The sequence below is a fragment of the Lissotriton vulgaris genome, chromosome 6 (assembly GCF_964263255.1).
Source record: "Lissotriton vulgaris chromosome 6, aLisVul1.2, whole genome shotgun sequence".
Taxonomy (NCBI): Eukaryota; Metazoa; Chordata; class Amphibia; order Caudata; family Salamandridae; genus Lissotriton; species Lissotriton vulgaris.
The window spans coordinates 1,576,826,150-1,576,842,043 of NC_141694.1; positions in this window are offsets into that span (position 1 = coordinate 1,576,826,150).

Below are 15,894 nucleotides of genomic sequence, written 5' to 3' on the forward strand. Positions count from 1 at the left end.
CGTTCAGAATTGCCAACCAGTTGATGGAAGCAGTCCCCGGGTGATAGTTCCAACATCAAGTAGGTTTGAAATTTTGGCTACCTTAGAAGAGGACAGTTAGGAGAAGCCTCCGCAGCAGTAGCCAGTATAGGAAGCGCCCGTCAGGAGGTCCCAGAGGATTCTTTGGCTTCCATTCTCTTGGGTCTTAATGAAGAGATGAAGAGTTGGTTTAAGATATCCAAGCAGAATCAGGCGGTTATAAAGGCTTACTGTGCAGCCTTGGCCCAGTAGCTTGAAGAAGTCTCTGCCCAAACTGAAATCTTGGAGCAGGAGATCCAAAAAATGAAGCAGGTTTTTATAAGAACACTGTAGGTGTGAGTCGTTTAAACATATAAAACAAGGAGTTGAAAGAGGATCTAGAATGATTTGAAAAGCATTCACGTAGGAATAATCTTGGACTTCTCAATGTTCCTGAGTCGGAGGAGGATTCAGATATTAAGGCCTTTGTTGTCTCACTGGTGCAGGAAACGGCTCTAAAAAATAGTCTGACTATCGAACTTACCTTGAGTTCCAACGGATACATTGGGGCCCCTTTAACCAGAACCTCAGTAGATATTAATTAATTTCCTTACGTACACAACTAAGGAGGCAATTCTAACTATGACATTAAAGAAAGGTTCTTACTATGCTGGTGGCAACTCGTTTTCTATAAGATCGGATGTCTGCCATGCCACTGCCCAGAAACAGTGGGAACTGGGGAAGAGGAGCTAAACAATTTCGGAGCCAAAGCTCAGTTAAAATTTCCAGCCATGCTCCGAATAATGTGGAACAATTACATGCATAATCATCATTCAGCGGAGGAAGTGGACGCTCTTATAGAGGAAATTAGGAAAGGAGTGGACCCTTGAAAAGTAGGAAGGAAGCGGTGAGGAAAGGCCCAATATAGTATGTATTTTATATTTCTGATAAGAGAAGACCACAAGGCAATATGCCTAAACATGTAGGGTGGGTTCCCCAGGTGGGGGGAGTGGAGGACATGGGTTTGGGGTTGGGGAAGGGCGTTAGGATGGGTATCAGGTAGGGAGCGGTGGGAAATAATCTTAAAAACAATATCACCAGAATGTATGGAAACACAGCAGCAGCTCTGTGTACTATCAATGCTGAACCATCAAGATGAGGGGGGCTAATGAGTTAACATTCTTGTCTTGGTATTTCAATAGGTTAAAGTTGTAAGTGTAGGCAGAGGCTGGTAATGAAGTCCAAAGTAAACCACATGTAAATTTGCTACAGGAAACTCATTTAGATGCTAGAGAAAGCCAAGCCCTACTCTCAAAATACCATTGGATAGAGTGCTTTGTAGTCTCTGAGCAGTCTGTGTACAGTAAAGGTCTTACAATTGTAATTAGAAGGTGGGCTGGATGTGCAATAAAATCTTCTAATACTAACAAGTCCGGGAGGTGGATAATTACAACCCAGGGTTGGGGACCGTCTCAACTAGTATGTGTCATTTTCTACGAGCCTAATATTGACGACCTATCTCACATATCTAATTTAGAATGGCATTTAATGGAGGTAATATCTCCAATAGTAATGGGGGGACTTTAATGTTTTACTGGATCCAACACAAGATAGGTCTAACATGAGGAGTCATGATCATGCCCCCCGTGTGCGCCAGGCCCTGAAAATATGCTGCATGATTTGGCGCTATTGGATTCGTGGAGGCACAGAAAGGGAGCCAGGCAAGGCTTCATGTTTCATAGCAAGAAGTATGGCCATTTCTCCAGGTTAGATTACCTCTTTGCATACAAGGCTATTATAGATGCAATAACAACAATGAGTATTTTCCCTGGTCATATCTCGGATCATGTTTCAATTATCATGTCTCTAGAGGGATATGGTAGACTATCCAGGCCAAGATGGACATTAAAAAAGGCCATCCTAATTGATCTAGAGATGGTGAGGCACTAAAGCGGGCAAGTTTGGCTTATTTTAATGATAATATTGGGTTCATTTTTTCAGATGTTGTTTAGGGTGCCTTTAATACAAATATTATTGTGGTACTGCAAAATGTGGCCTGTTTAAAAACAAACACTGAGAGATTAAGCCTAAATAGAATAGAGGATAGGGTGGTTGGAGGCTGATCTCCTTTAGATTGGCCAAATGCTGTGAGAGAGCAGACGCAAAGACTCCTAGAAGAGGCAAGGCAAGATTATAGGATTAAAATTGACCAAAAGTGCAGAGCACAGTGGCAGCCAGTTGTATGAAGAACTTTGAATATGGAGAGAAACTAGGAGCATTACTAGCATGGAAAGCTAGAGCAGACAGATCAAGGACTGTCATCAGACAATTGGTAGCAATTTCAAGGGGGATGTTTCAGATAAGACAGAAGAAATGCAATCTTGTCTTGTATCCTTATTCTCTGAATTATACATGGAGGAGATTTGTCCCAATCAAGATCTCCTTAAAGCCTGGCTAGATATGGTACAACTGCCAAGCTTGACAATGGAGAGTACAAGGGTACTTGAGGGACCCCATAACTAAGGAAGAAATCAGTTTATGCCTAGCTAAGAGTAGGAACGGCAAGGCTGCAGGCATGGAAGCTCTGTCGAATGAAGTCTATAATCTTTTAATCGAGGAATTGGTTTCAGTCATGGAAAATCTGTTTACTTCAATTTATCGGCAATGCAGATGTGTCCCTAGATCTTGGAAGGAGGCTACAATAGTCATCATATTGAAGTCATCTGGAGATCCTTTGTGGACCGATTCATATCGACCAATCTCCCTGCTGAATGCGGACTATAACATTTTTATGAGTATTTTAGTGGGGAGATTGGCAAAGCTTGCACCACAGATGATATACTAAGATCAGAAGGGCCTTATCCCCAAGTGGTAGATACAGGAATTAACGCAATAACTCATTGGCACACTAGATCTTGATACAGAACGCTCAACTCCCCTGGCAGTGGTCACTATAGACGTGGCCAAGGCTTTTAATCGAGTGTATTGGGTGCATCTCTGGGAGGACTTGAGAACTATGGGGTTTGGTCCAGTTTTTTTGTATACACTCCAGATGATATATGAAGGTGCACCAGCTAAGATTCTTTTAAATGGCACATTAACTTCCAGTTTCAGTATATCAAGAGGAGCACAGCAGGGTTGCCCACTTTCAACTCTTCTGTTTGAAATATATATAGAGCCTCAGGTGCAACGTTTAAGATTAGATGGACAGTTTGTCCCTTTTAGCTCCCCCTTTTACAGCAGTAAGTTTGCGCTGCACGCAGATGATTTATTGATTTATAAGGCAGATCCCAAAATAACTATCCCAAGAATAGAACACCTTCTAGCAGAATTTGGCGCTCTCTCAGGATATTCAGTGAATGCCTCTAAAACTGAGGTAATGTGTTGGAATGTTGAAGATTGGGGCTGGAGAGTAAGTCCGCACCTCAAGTATTTATGGATTTCAATTGTAAATGAGGTGGATAAAATCCCCCAGTGCAATCTGCAAAGGTTAGCTAGAGAGATTGATTGCCTACTTGTTAGGTGGAAAAATCTACCATTAACAATTTGTGGGCGTGTCACTCTAATAAAGATGATTATCCTCTTTTTAGTTCTATTCCTCCTTTGTTGCCAAAATCAGGCATTGATAAAATTCAGCCGAAGGTAGTCATTTTTATATGAGCTGATAAGGGAAAAATCTCAGACGTAGGCTTGATAAGGGAGGTGTGGCCTTGCCTGGTTTTAATTTGTATTGCACAGTGTTTCAGTTTAAAAACGTGTGGATGCTATTGGGAAGTCAGACAATAACACGTGGGGGAAGCTTCTTGGGAAAATGGTGAGAGAAACGAGAGCAGTGAGATTTTTGTATGTTTGGTGCCCCTAGATTTTCAAGAAAGACTGCCTAAGAGTACTGTGATCTGAATTGGATTTATGGTAAAAGTTCAGGAGAATGTTGGGTCTAGGCTAATATTCTGACTTCGCACCAGTGTGGGACTCCCCTGGCACTCCGAGATGTCTGAAAAAATGGCTTAAGTCTTCCATTAGGGAGGGTGGGTATTGCAACATGGGCAGACCTGATGACAACCAAGGGGATACATCCTTGGGAAGTTTTAAAGGCCAAAGCTGGTAATAATTTGTCTAGGTTCAAATTTATCAAACTGTCCTCTTGGTTTTTGGACTCAAAACAGAAGATGGGGGCAATTGGGAGTTAGAGCTATTCCTTCAGGATGTAAGACCTAAAAGTAAGGAGGTAGCAAGGTGGTATGAGAACCTTTTGGATGCTGAAGAGAAAAAGCTAGCACTTCCATACTAAGGGGCTCATTAGGATTGCGGATTATCCGCATCCTCTGGGCCGGCGGAACCCACCGACGGCCCAGAGGATGCGGAAAATCCGCTGCGAACCCACCAAAGACCCACCGCCACATTAGGATGGCTGGTGGGTCCTGGTTGCAGTCTGCTGCTTTTCCGCAGCGGTTGGCTTACAACCACAGCGGAAAAGCTCTAATATGGTGGCTGTGTCTCTCTGACACCGCCAGCCATATTAGGATGTGTTTAAAAAAATGCTTTTCCGCAGCGGGTTTTCTGCCGTGGAAAAGCATGTGGAACTTCACTGCGGGGGCCCGTTGAGGGCCCCCTGGGTGAAGGGGGGTGGGAGGTGCACATGGGGGGTACCTATGGTACCCCCCTGTATTTGTATGCAGAAATCGGCAGGCACCGCACTGTGCCTGCCACTTTCTGCATACAAATGCAATGTATGCATTTTTGCCATTGCGGCGAGTGCAGCTTGAAGCCGCACCCGCCGCAATGGTAAAAATAGAGGATGTGACCGCCAGGGTGGCGGTCACATCCTAATTGCACAGGAGGGAGAACTCCGCAGGCCATGGGGAGGTTCTCTCCTACTCAGGGGTTGCGGACGGACGCAAGTCCGTCCGCAATCCTAATGGGCCCCTTAGTCTGGAGAGGAGCCTTTCAGGAGATGGATCTCCAACCTGTTTGGGAAAACGCCACGATGCTCCTGCATTCCACCATCAAACTAGCTAATCTGAAGAAGAACCATTTTTTTACTATTAATCAGCTTTATTGGACACCATTCAAAATTACAAAGTTTGCCTCCCTGCCTTCTCCTAAGTATAAAAGGCGGGGTTGTGTGGAAGCCAATGATGTACACATCTTTTTTTCAGTATCTTAGGTTAAGGGACTATTGGGGAGGAATAGAAGTCTCTTTGGAATATATTTTTTGTATGGATATTGGAATTACCTAATTGCTTGTTCTTGTTGGAGGGGATGAGGCAACAAGCAACCTCATGAGGCAGAAGCAGAGAGGGCTGCTTTATTATCTGATTTGAATTGCAAGAAGAGAAATCTACAAGAAGCGGAGAGATCCCTTTCCCCGAAGGTGAAGATTGGGTAAGGGCATCTGTTTGGGTATGGCGGTCTTATTTGTGCTCAGAAATGGGCTGCTAACTTTTCAATTAGGTGCAGATCCCTGGGAATTGGTCATACATTCCAATGATTACACCAAGGCACCGATAGAGGTGAAAGTCCTGTCTAGTGTTTGTCAGGACCCCGGGCGAATGCAGTTACCGCAGAGCAGACAGATCGACCTCACATATTACATCACTCATGACATAGTCAATTACATCACTGATGACATTTCAAATGACATCACTGATGGCCTACTCCAGTGATTGCAAGTGTTTTTAAAACATTTATGAGTGTTAAACATATATGCTAAGCTACCTCAAAAGTTAAATTAGTATACTTTGTGTACTACTAATAAGTGATACTATTTCTAACATGTGAGAAAGTGTGTAACTGTCGGTATCTATGTGTGAGTGAGTGTGCCTGATTATGACTTGGGCAGTGGGACAGTCCTAGGACTGTTGGCTCTGCCAGGGAACCACTGTTCCCTGGCGTAGGAGTGGCAGTCAGGGACCGCAATATGCTTGGCTGGACCACCACAGTCTCACCAAGCATATTTTGAGTTTCCTCTCAGCCAGGCTATTCATGGCAGACCCACTGCCATTAAAACCCTGATGGAGATGAAACAAAGATTAAACCTGGCAGTTGGGACCTATATTTTTGTCGAGCTGTGCAGAGATATTGTTGGATCGGCTCTGCATAGAAGGGCACTGCATCAGTTCCTATTGGCGCAAAGTCGTCACTGCTTGATGTTTGTGGAAAACATGCTGCAGAACCTAAGTCCAAGGACAGGATTGGCACCTCTTGTCAGGGCAGCATTCATGGTTGGCAGAATACAGCAGCGGAAGCAGGGTAGAAGGAAGTCTTTGATGGCCCTGAAATTCCAAAACATGAGGAAAGCCAGAACGCTTTTGGAGAATCTTGGGTTCCGGGATTTATAGAGCAGGTTCAGTGTTACTTGCTCCCAGGCAATAAGCAGCAGGTAGCAGGCCAACACAGAAAATCAGTTAGCACTATGGTAGTTCCTCTACAGCACAGCAGATCTTCTTCCTGGCATAATGTCTTCTTAGATCCAGAAGTGTTCTAAAATCATGGGATCAGAGGTCCGGTATGTATACCCAATTCGGCCTTTGAAGTAGGGAGACTGCAAAGAGATTGTTTGAAGCGCACAAGACCTTGCCTTACCTGCCCTGTCCCCAGACTCACTACAGCGGGGTATGCAATTCTTTGTGTAGGGACAGACACAGCCCTATTCAGGTGCAAGTGCCAGCTCCCCCTCTCATCCTGCTTCTGGATGCCCCATCAATATGCAAATGGCTGGTCAGTCACACCTACTCTGCCTCTGTGTGCAGGTGTCTCAAGAGAATGCTGGAAGCCATATGTCACCCACCCCAGACTTGCATTCCAGGGACAGGCAGAAGGCACCAAATGGTTTAAGTAAGAATATGTCAACTTTCTAAAAGTGGCATTTTCAGAACTGCAATTTAAAAATTACCTACACCGTAAGTTGTGTTTTAAATTGTGAGTCCAGAGACACCAAAGTTGATTATCCTATCTTGTCCCAGTGAGAAAGTACACTTATAAAAAGTTATATGGCAGTCTCAATGTAAACCTATAGGAGAGATAGGTATTGCAGTAGTCAAAAACAAATTTAAGCGTATTTCATTACCATGACATGAAAAAGTTAAATGTACATGTCTTACTTTTTTAAATACATTGCACCCTGACCTTTGGGCTGCCCAGTGTCTACCCTAGGGGTCGCTTATGTGTAAAAGAAAGGAATTTTTGGGTCTGGCAAGTAGGTTAACTTACCGGGTTGACATGGACGTTTAAACTGCATACACAGCCTCTGCAGTGGCAGGCCTGAAACATGTTTAAAGTGCTGCTTAATTGGATGGCACAATCAGTGTTGCAGGCCCTTGAGTGAATTTAATTTAAACACCCTGGGCCCATGGGTTGCACTGTACCAGGGACTTATAGGTACATTACTGGTGTCAGGTCTGGATAAGCTGATGTTACCATGTTTCGAGTACAGAGTAAATGCACTTTTGCGCTGGTTAGCGGATGGTAAAGGGTCGAGAATCCTAAAGCCAGCAAAAATGAAGTCTTCAAAACAGGAGGGCAGAAAGAAAAAAAGTCAGGGGAAACCACACCAAGAAACCAGATCTAACACTGTACACTACTGTATAAAGTACCTAAGTGCCATTTAAAATAGGACCCATTGCTGCCCAGCTGATGAAAGAGGATCTACTCTGGAGTCATGTCACTGTGGGTGCAAACACGTTTGAACCCAGTGTGGGCAGAATTAAGGTGCCTACTGTTTAATTTAACCCAGTATTTGAGCTCAGGAAACCTGTCACAAACAGGAACTTTAATAACTTGATTGGTTTCAAATCTACATCCAATAGAGGGCCAGGGCCGCTTTGATTTCTTCATTTTACTTCTTTAGCCTACAGTGAGGACCGGTGATCCAGAGGAATTATGTTTTAATTGAGCACAACCATGCTCTGAGGCCAAACTAGTTCTTTAGAATCCTAGTGCCAAGAGCAAGCTAGGGTGGACCTCTGCCTCCAATCCCTGTCCCCGTGTCTGAAGGGGGGGGGGTCAGAATAGCAAGAAGGACAAAGGGTAACTTCTAGATTCCCAAGTGCATCATATTGCAGACATATGAGTGTGAAAGCAGACAAGGACCATTTTCCGCTTATAAGGCTTGCTAGTTGCATGGCCAGTAGAGAAGTAAATGTTGAGTGCTTTTGTGCTAGCAGACAAAAACTGTTGGTTGGTGGTTGTTTGGTAGTGTCTCTGGGGCTGTAGAGGGTCTCCAGAGATGACAGGAATGGATATGCACTTGTGATTGGCCAGTCAAACTTTAAAAAAAAGAAAATGGATGATGGGTAAATGTTCCAATCAATTAATCAATCAATCAATCAGGGATTGGTAAAGCACACTACTCACACGTGAGGGTCTCAAGGCGCTGGGGGGAGAAAGGTTGTGCAGCTCTGAGTCAGCCGAAGATCGAGGTCTTGAGGCTCTTACTGAGGGAATGTCTGATATTGAGCAGGAGTTTGTTCCAGGTCTTTGCCGCGATGTAGGAGTATGCATTTCACCCGTTCTTGCTCTGCGGATGCGAGGGGTTTCGGCAAGGTCGGCGGACCAGAGGTTCCTCTTGGGTGCACGGAATGAGACTCCTTCATTGAGGTATTGGGGTCCGGTGTTGTGGAGGGATTTTTAGGCGTGGGTGAGTAGATTGAAAGTGACTCTCTTCTCAACAGGGAGCCGGTGGAGGTCTTGCAGGTACTGGGTGATGTGTTTGTGTTGTGTGATGCTGAGGATGAGCCTGGCAGTGGTTTTCTGGATGGTCTGGAGTTTCCGGTGCAGGGAGTTAGAGATTCCGGAACAGAGGGTGTTTCTGTAGTCCAGTCTGCTGGTTATGATTGTGTGGGTGAGATCTTTCTGGATTTGGGGGGATCCAATTGAAAGTCTTGTGCTAATGCAGAGGGTGTGGAAGAGCACAAAGAGGAGACAGCATTGATCTGTTGGGTCATGGTGAGGGAGGAGTTGAGTATGATGCCTAGGTTTGTGCGTGGTCCATGGGAGTAAGGAGGCTGCTGAGGGCAGAAGGCCACCAGGTGTTGTCCCATGCTGAGGTGGTGGGTCCGAGTACGAGGACTTCTGTCTTCTCCGAGTTGAGCTCCAGCCAGCTGCTGCTCATCCAGGATGCAATGTCTCTCATTCCTCTCATGTTTAAAAAGAGAAAAAAAACTTTGACCAGAGCAGCATCAAAGGCAGAGCTGTGGACCAGGAATCAGCTGTGGGAACACACCATAATACACCATAATTCATTTTGGTTAATATTAAATGCTCACATTTTAATGGGGGTGCCCTAGACGGATCAGAGCTATCCTGCAAAACCATCCGGTGATTGCTGGTCTGCCAGAGGAGTGGCAGAATAATGGCAGATATCCACAGGAGCAGTCTTTAAACTTGTGATTGCCACCATAAGCCCTCTGGGTGAACTCATTTATGATCACAGACAAAATTTCCTTAATGGTAAAGAAATGTTGGAATCAGGACTTGTATTTTTTTGATTATGTGGTGTTTAGATCTTTCTTCCTAGGATTTGTGGTAACTGTACTAGTAGAAAAAAGGTACAAAAAACCTATTAAATTACAATGTACTAAACACTGAAATTTGTATTGACATACACATTGAAAGGTGTACAATCCAGGAGCGAAAGCAAGATGGTGGCCGACTGCGGCGATGATTCATAGCAATCTAGCCAGTTAGGAAACCTAAATAAGAAATCTCACTGACCGGCAAGAAAGTATGCTTTTGAAATAGTTTCCACCCTACAGACATTGTTTGCTCAGATAATCTACCCCTGCAGGACCCAATGTAAAATAGAAATAAGGCAAGGCGAGCTACGACTCGCATTTGAGAGGCTCCTCAAGGCATTGGATCACCCTGACTGCTGTTCCGTGCTGCCTCCAACTGCTGTGACTGCTGCTGGTGCTACCAGAGTGAGGACACATGTGGCTTCTTCTACCGCCACCACCACTGCCATGGCTGTTGCTCTCTCTGAAGAAGGGTCAAGCCAGCACCAAGAGAGATCAGGAGAATCTCTGCAGGCATCAGTACGCACTAAGGGAGTAGTGAAGTAAATTAATGAGCCAGATACAGAGACAAACAATTGCTACTCCTTATCAGACAAGACTTGGTCTGCAGATGGCTCAGGTTTAATTTCAGAGTGAAGCAAAACTGAAAGCCTACCAGATACTAGTGGGGTAGACTCTTCCACAACCATGTGTATAGTCAGGAGAAAGTCAGGCCCACAGAACAGAGTCAAAGATAAGGTACTAAAATGGAAACATTTGCTTATTGAGCAGCTTGTCTGGACTATGGCAAACGCAGCCTCAGTAAGGAAAATTGCCAAGGCAGGTAGTGCTATCAGTGAGAGGCTAATAGGTTTAGGCTAGAACAGCAGCCATAGAGGCTGATCTTGTGGGTACACAAGGCCAGGAAGAGACCCATGAGTCTCAAGTGGCAGATATTCAATGGAAACTGGAGGACCAGGAGAACTGCCAGCCGCGGAATAACCTACGGTTTCTAGGGATTCCATGAAGCACAGAGGGATCAGATATGTGTGCTTACATGGTTGCTCTGCTGACTAATGCATTTCCTGACCGGGAAGACTTGAATTGGGCCCAGGAGGTACAGCAAGCCCATCGGGCCCCCTTCCCCTTAAAACAATCTGCTAGACCGGATAGGAAACCTCGTATGGTTCTAGTATATTTTGGGAACTATCTTTTGAGGCAAAGTATCTTTGAGAAGGTCAGACCAGAAGCCAAGTGTACTGTGGCTGATATTTCATTCTTTATCCAACCTGATTTTTACCATGTAACCATCGAAAGACAATGACGTTTATTCCAAATGATCAAACCGTTCCAAGAGAATGGGGCGCAGGCCTTCCTGATGATCCCAGCTAGGATTAAAGTGGTTTGTAGGGACCAGAATTGATTTTTCATCTCAGAGATCAAAGCTCAGGTATTTATGTCCAAACTTTGGTTATAAGGGTAGGCCTACCTAGTATTTGGTAATCTGGTGTAAAGCTAAAGATGTGTAACCTATAATTTCGAAGTAGGCTGGTGGGGAGGAATACAACACTATAGGTATATACTCATTGCTATATTGGTATGGGCTATTGTCTTTTTTGCATGGGGCGGCTACAAGTTTGGTATTATTCAGATTTGCTTTGGGTTTTCGCTGGTCAGAGGGGCTGCTTCATCCACCTCAGACCAAAGTTGGTCTGGCAGCTTTCATGTGCGGTTGGAGGGTAGGTTGTGGGAGCCCTGGAGGGGTGTCTAGGGAGGTGGAGCGTAAGACCTGGGAGAGGTGAGAGGGAGGGGTTGGGGGCAGGAGGGGGCTCCACAAAAACCCAGAAAGGAAATAATGAAAGTCAAGTGAAGAATTTAAATTTGTTAATGTCCAGCCTGTTGGTTACTTTGTACATTGATGGCTAAAATAACAATATGTTCAGTGAATGTCGAGGTCTGGATGATAGTGCCAAAAGGGGCAAGGGTTTATGGGATATTAGGGTCTTTTAGCCCGGATATTATCTGTCAACAATAGACCCCTATCCCATGGAATAAGATGGAAACTATGCAGATCAGAGGGTACGTTTTGGCTATATGTTCAACTCAGAACTCCACGATAAGGGGGGTGGCTATTCATGTTAAAAACAATACTGGAGTAGTAAAACAAGCATTAGCTTATAAATGGGGGCACTGGGTGCTGGGTACCCTTTCCACATGATTGACAATAGGTACCCTCTATGGGTCTAACTAGCATTACCCTAAAGTATTGGAGGATCTAGAAATGGAGCTAGCCTCCTTTCCAGACACTCTGATTCTTTGTGGGGATTTAAATATACATTTGGAAGCGGGCAGCATAGGATCTCCAAAGTATAGTGGGAGGAAACTCAAGTGAGGCCACTGATTTTTTTTAGGGATAACCTAGGTCTAAGTGATGGTTGGGCCATTAAGAACTCTATCGACCCAGGGTATACATATTTTCTTACCCTCATAAAAAGCATGTTCATTTAGACTACTTTTTGGTTTCCTCTACTATTTTAAATAAGACCGAGAAACTCCCTAAACTATTCTCGGACTGCAATCCTTTACATCTGCAAATAGCATGATTATGCAGGAATAGGAGACGGTATAAATTGACCTTTTATGGAAAGTCTTTGGCCAATGACTTGTTTATTGAACACATAAGGCGGTGGGTATCAGAATATTTTGATATAAATCACTACAGTGCCTCATGCAGAGTAGTCTGGGGTGTTTGTAAAGCAGGCCTGAGGGAAGAGGTTATCAGTTATGTGTGTTGGAGGCAGAAGCGGCAGCATGCCGAGGTTAGTCACTTGATAGAAAAGCTGGCACATCTGGAGACAGAACACTTAAAGATGATTAGTAAAGTGCAAGAGGAGGTGTAAGACAAAAGAAGCTACTACTAAAACTGATAGCAATAAAAGCTAAGATTAATAGCTAATTAGCTGAGAAAATGGCTCAAGGGTTTCAAGTGCATAAAAGTGAGGTGTACAAATACAGGGAGTCAAAAGGAAGAATACTAGCTCTATATATAGACAGAAATCCATCAGGAATGATTTCAATACAATTAAAAAGAACAATTGCCAATATGCCCTCTGACAAAGCTAGATATTTTTGAAACATCCCGCTTTATGTGCCTAAAGGCAGCTTGGAAAGTCTGGATGTAGGTCAGTAGATTGTTGAAGATTCTGAAATATAGCAGGTATATGGCTCTGTGGCAATCACTCTTTTTTCCAACTATGATCTATGACCTAATAGGCAGTTATTGGGAACAATCTGGGATTGTTAGCATTATAGACTTGTATAATGCATCAGAATTTTGTTCTTCCACAGACTTACCACAACACTATGGGAAAACTATCATGGCACATTCTAAACATAAAGCAAACACAGGGGAATGATAGATGAAGCGCTGAAACTTTTCAGACACTCACCCCAGGCACAGATCTGGGTTGAATCCATCATCTTTCTTTAGCTCACTACACCACCTCAATTCAGACCCAGCTATATGCAAATCAGTCTTGACCCTGTGCCTCATGGGAACAGTCCAGCCCGAACTGCCAAGCCAGGTCTTCCCTGAACCAGAAAAAAGCATCCTGGGACCGGTTTCTGAGTAACACCGTTCATGAGCCAGGCTAGCTGGAATCCAGTGACAAAGTGAGCTTGGGACCCAAATCTGGGAATACCCTGCCAACTTAGGGCGAACAAAGCAAACACAAGGAGATGATGGACAGAGCACTGAAACTTCTCACTCACCCCCAGTCACAGATCTGGGTTGAATCCATCATCATTCTTTAGCCCACCAAGCAACCTCAGTTCAGACCCAGCTATATGCAACTCAATCTTGACACTGGGCCTCATGGGAACAGGCCAGCACGAGTTGCAAAGCCAGGTCTTCCCTGAACCGGAAACAAGCACCCTGGGACCGGTTTCTGGGTAACACCCTTCATCAGCCAGGCTAGCTTGAATCAAGTGGCAAAGTGAGCAAGGGACCCACGTCTAGCATACCCAGCCAACTTAGGGTGAACAAAGCAAACACAAGGAGATGATGGACGGAGCACTGAAACTTTTCTGACACTCACCCCCGGTCACATTTCTGGGTTGAATCCATCGTCATTCTTTAGCTTACTGCGCCACCTCAGTTCAGACCCAGCTATATGCAAATAAGTCTTGAACCTGTGCCTCATGGGAACAGTCCAGTCTTAACTGCCAAGCCAGGTCATCCCTGAACCGGAAGAAGCATCCTGGGACCGGTTTCTGGGTAACCCCCTTCATCAGCCAGGCTAGCTTGAATCCAGTGGCAAAGTGAGCAAGGAACCCAAATCTGGGCTTACCCTGCCAACTTAGGGCAAACAAAGCAAACACAAGGAGATGATGGACAGAGCGCTGCAACGTCTCACTCACCCCCAGTCACAGATCTGGGTTGAATCCATCATCACTTTTCAGCCCACCAATCCACCTCAGTTCAGACCCGGCTATATTTATTTATTTATTTATAGATTTGTAACGTGCCGGAATCACACCCGAAGGTGTATCTCCGCGCAGTGCTGTCTGAGGGTGCAAGGAGAGGTAGGCTCTAGTACTGAAACAGAGTGGTCTTAAGACTCTTCCTGAAGATTGAGTGGCTGGTACACTGCCTAAGGGAGAAGGGAAGGTTGTTCCACAGATGTGGACCCATAACAGAGAGGGCACGTCCTCCCTGTCTGGTCTTGCTGAATCGGGGAATCTGCAGTAACAGCTGGTTACTAGAGCGCAGGTTACGTGAGGGGCGATGATGTACAAATTTGTCAGCTAGATAGGACGGCCCTAGATTATGCAGACTTTTGTGCACCACGCAGCAGGTCCTAAATTCCACCCGTTTCCGGATGGGCAGCCAGTGGAGCAGTTTAAGCAGGGGCCGGGATGGAGTTCTGGGAGGGGCATTTGTCACCAGGCGTGCTGCGGTGTTCTGTACCACTTGGAGTTTGTTTAACACGCCCTCATTGGCCGCTAGGAGAAGACCGTTACAGTAGTCCAGGCGACTCAACACGAGAGCCTGAACCAAGGTCTTCCTCGAGCTGTCGGGGAGGAGAGGGAACACCTTCCGAAGGAGGCTGATGACATGGAAGCAAGACCCCACCGTGATGTTGACGTGATGTACAAGTGTGAGGTGGTGGTCAAGGCGGACCCCCAGATTTTTCACCACCTGTTTAGGGGAGGGGGCCTCTCCCAAGCTAGTATGCCACCAGTCAGGAGTCCACAAGATTTTAGCTTCCCCGAACAACATGACTTCTGACTTTCCCACATTACACTGGAGAAAGTTGTTGGCCATCCAACTGGCGACCGCCGTCATGCCACTCGAGAAGGCTTGCCTTACCGCAGGGGTGAAGGTTTTAAAGATAAACAACAACTGAGTGTCATCAGCGTATGAAATGGGTACAAACCCGTAAGACAGGGGTCTTCAATCTGTGGGGCGCGACCCCCTGGGGGGGCGTGGAGACATACAAAGGGGGTCTCGCATTCCTGCATGGAACTGCCTGGATCCAGAATCCAAAACGTTTGCTCTTCGTTTCGGATTCAGAGTGGTGTGTCTCAATGTGCTCTCTGATTGGAGGACATCGGAAAAGAATACATCGTCATCCACGACTGTCCTCCAATCAGAGAGACTGCAGGATGAACATCAGGAAATGCGGGCCGGGAACTGAGGCCATAAATATGCAGCTCTGGAGTGCTTCGTTATTATTTTGTCCTGCTTCCTTGCACTCCGTCCTGTTGCCTTTCCCGGTCTATCTTGTTGCTGCTGCTGTTTTTTTCCAGCTGGTGTCCTTTTCCTGCTTCTTCCTCGTGGCTGCCTTTGCCTCTCTAAGATGTTTCCATGTTGCCAAAGCAACCGAATCTTTGTAGAACTTGTAAGTAAGCTGCCTCGTCCACCATGCCCTGACTTTTCACCACGCACACACATTCTTATCTATAAGAATTTCCTGCCTGAAACTGTTTCCCACAATAATTTCTTCCTCCTTGTAGATTCTCTATTTTTTTTTAAAATAAGGTAGATTATTCCGTAGGCCTGGTAAAAAGGTCTGTTTTAATAAGGCATGTGTATATTAGCCTCGGGCCTGTTTTCGTTGCTAAATTTGAAGGCCTCTCATATTATTTTGCACATTTTTGGAAGCGCAGTTAAGGCTCAGAAGAGTGTCAAAGTGCTGCACGAGGATACAGACAGAGGCAAACATGGAGCCAGACTTTGTCATTTCTATTCTGCTTTTTTGCATATATTGTGTCCTATGAACCATAGCAACAAAAAAGCTCAAGGACAATCTGGATTAAAGGGTTACTTTACCCCAAACTTGCGAAGTGCCCCTCAAACTTTCAATAAGGAGCAAGAGAAAAATAAGGGCAAATACTTGGA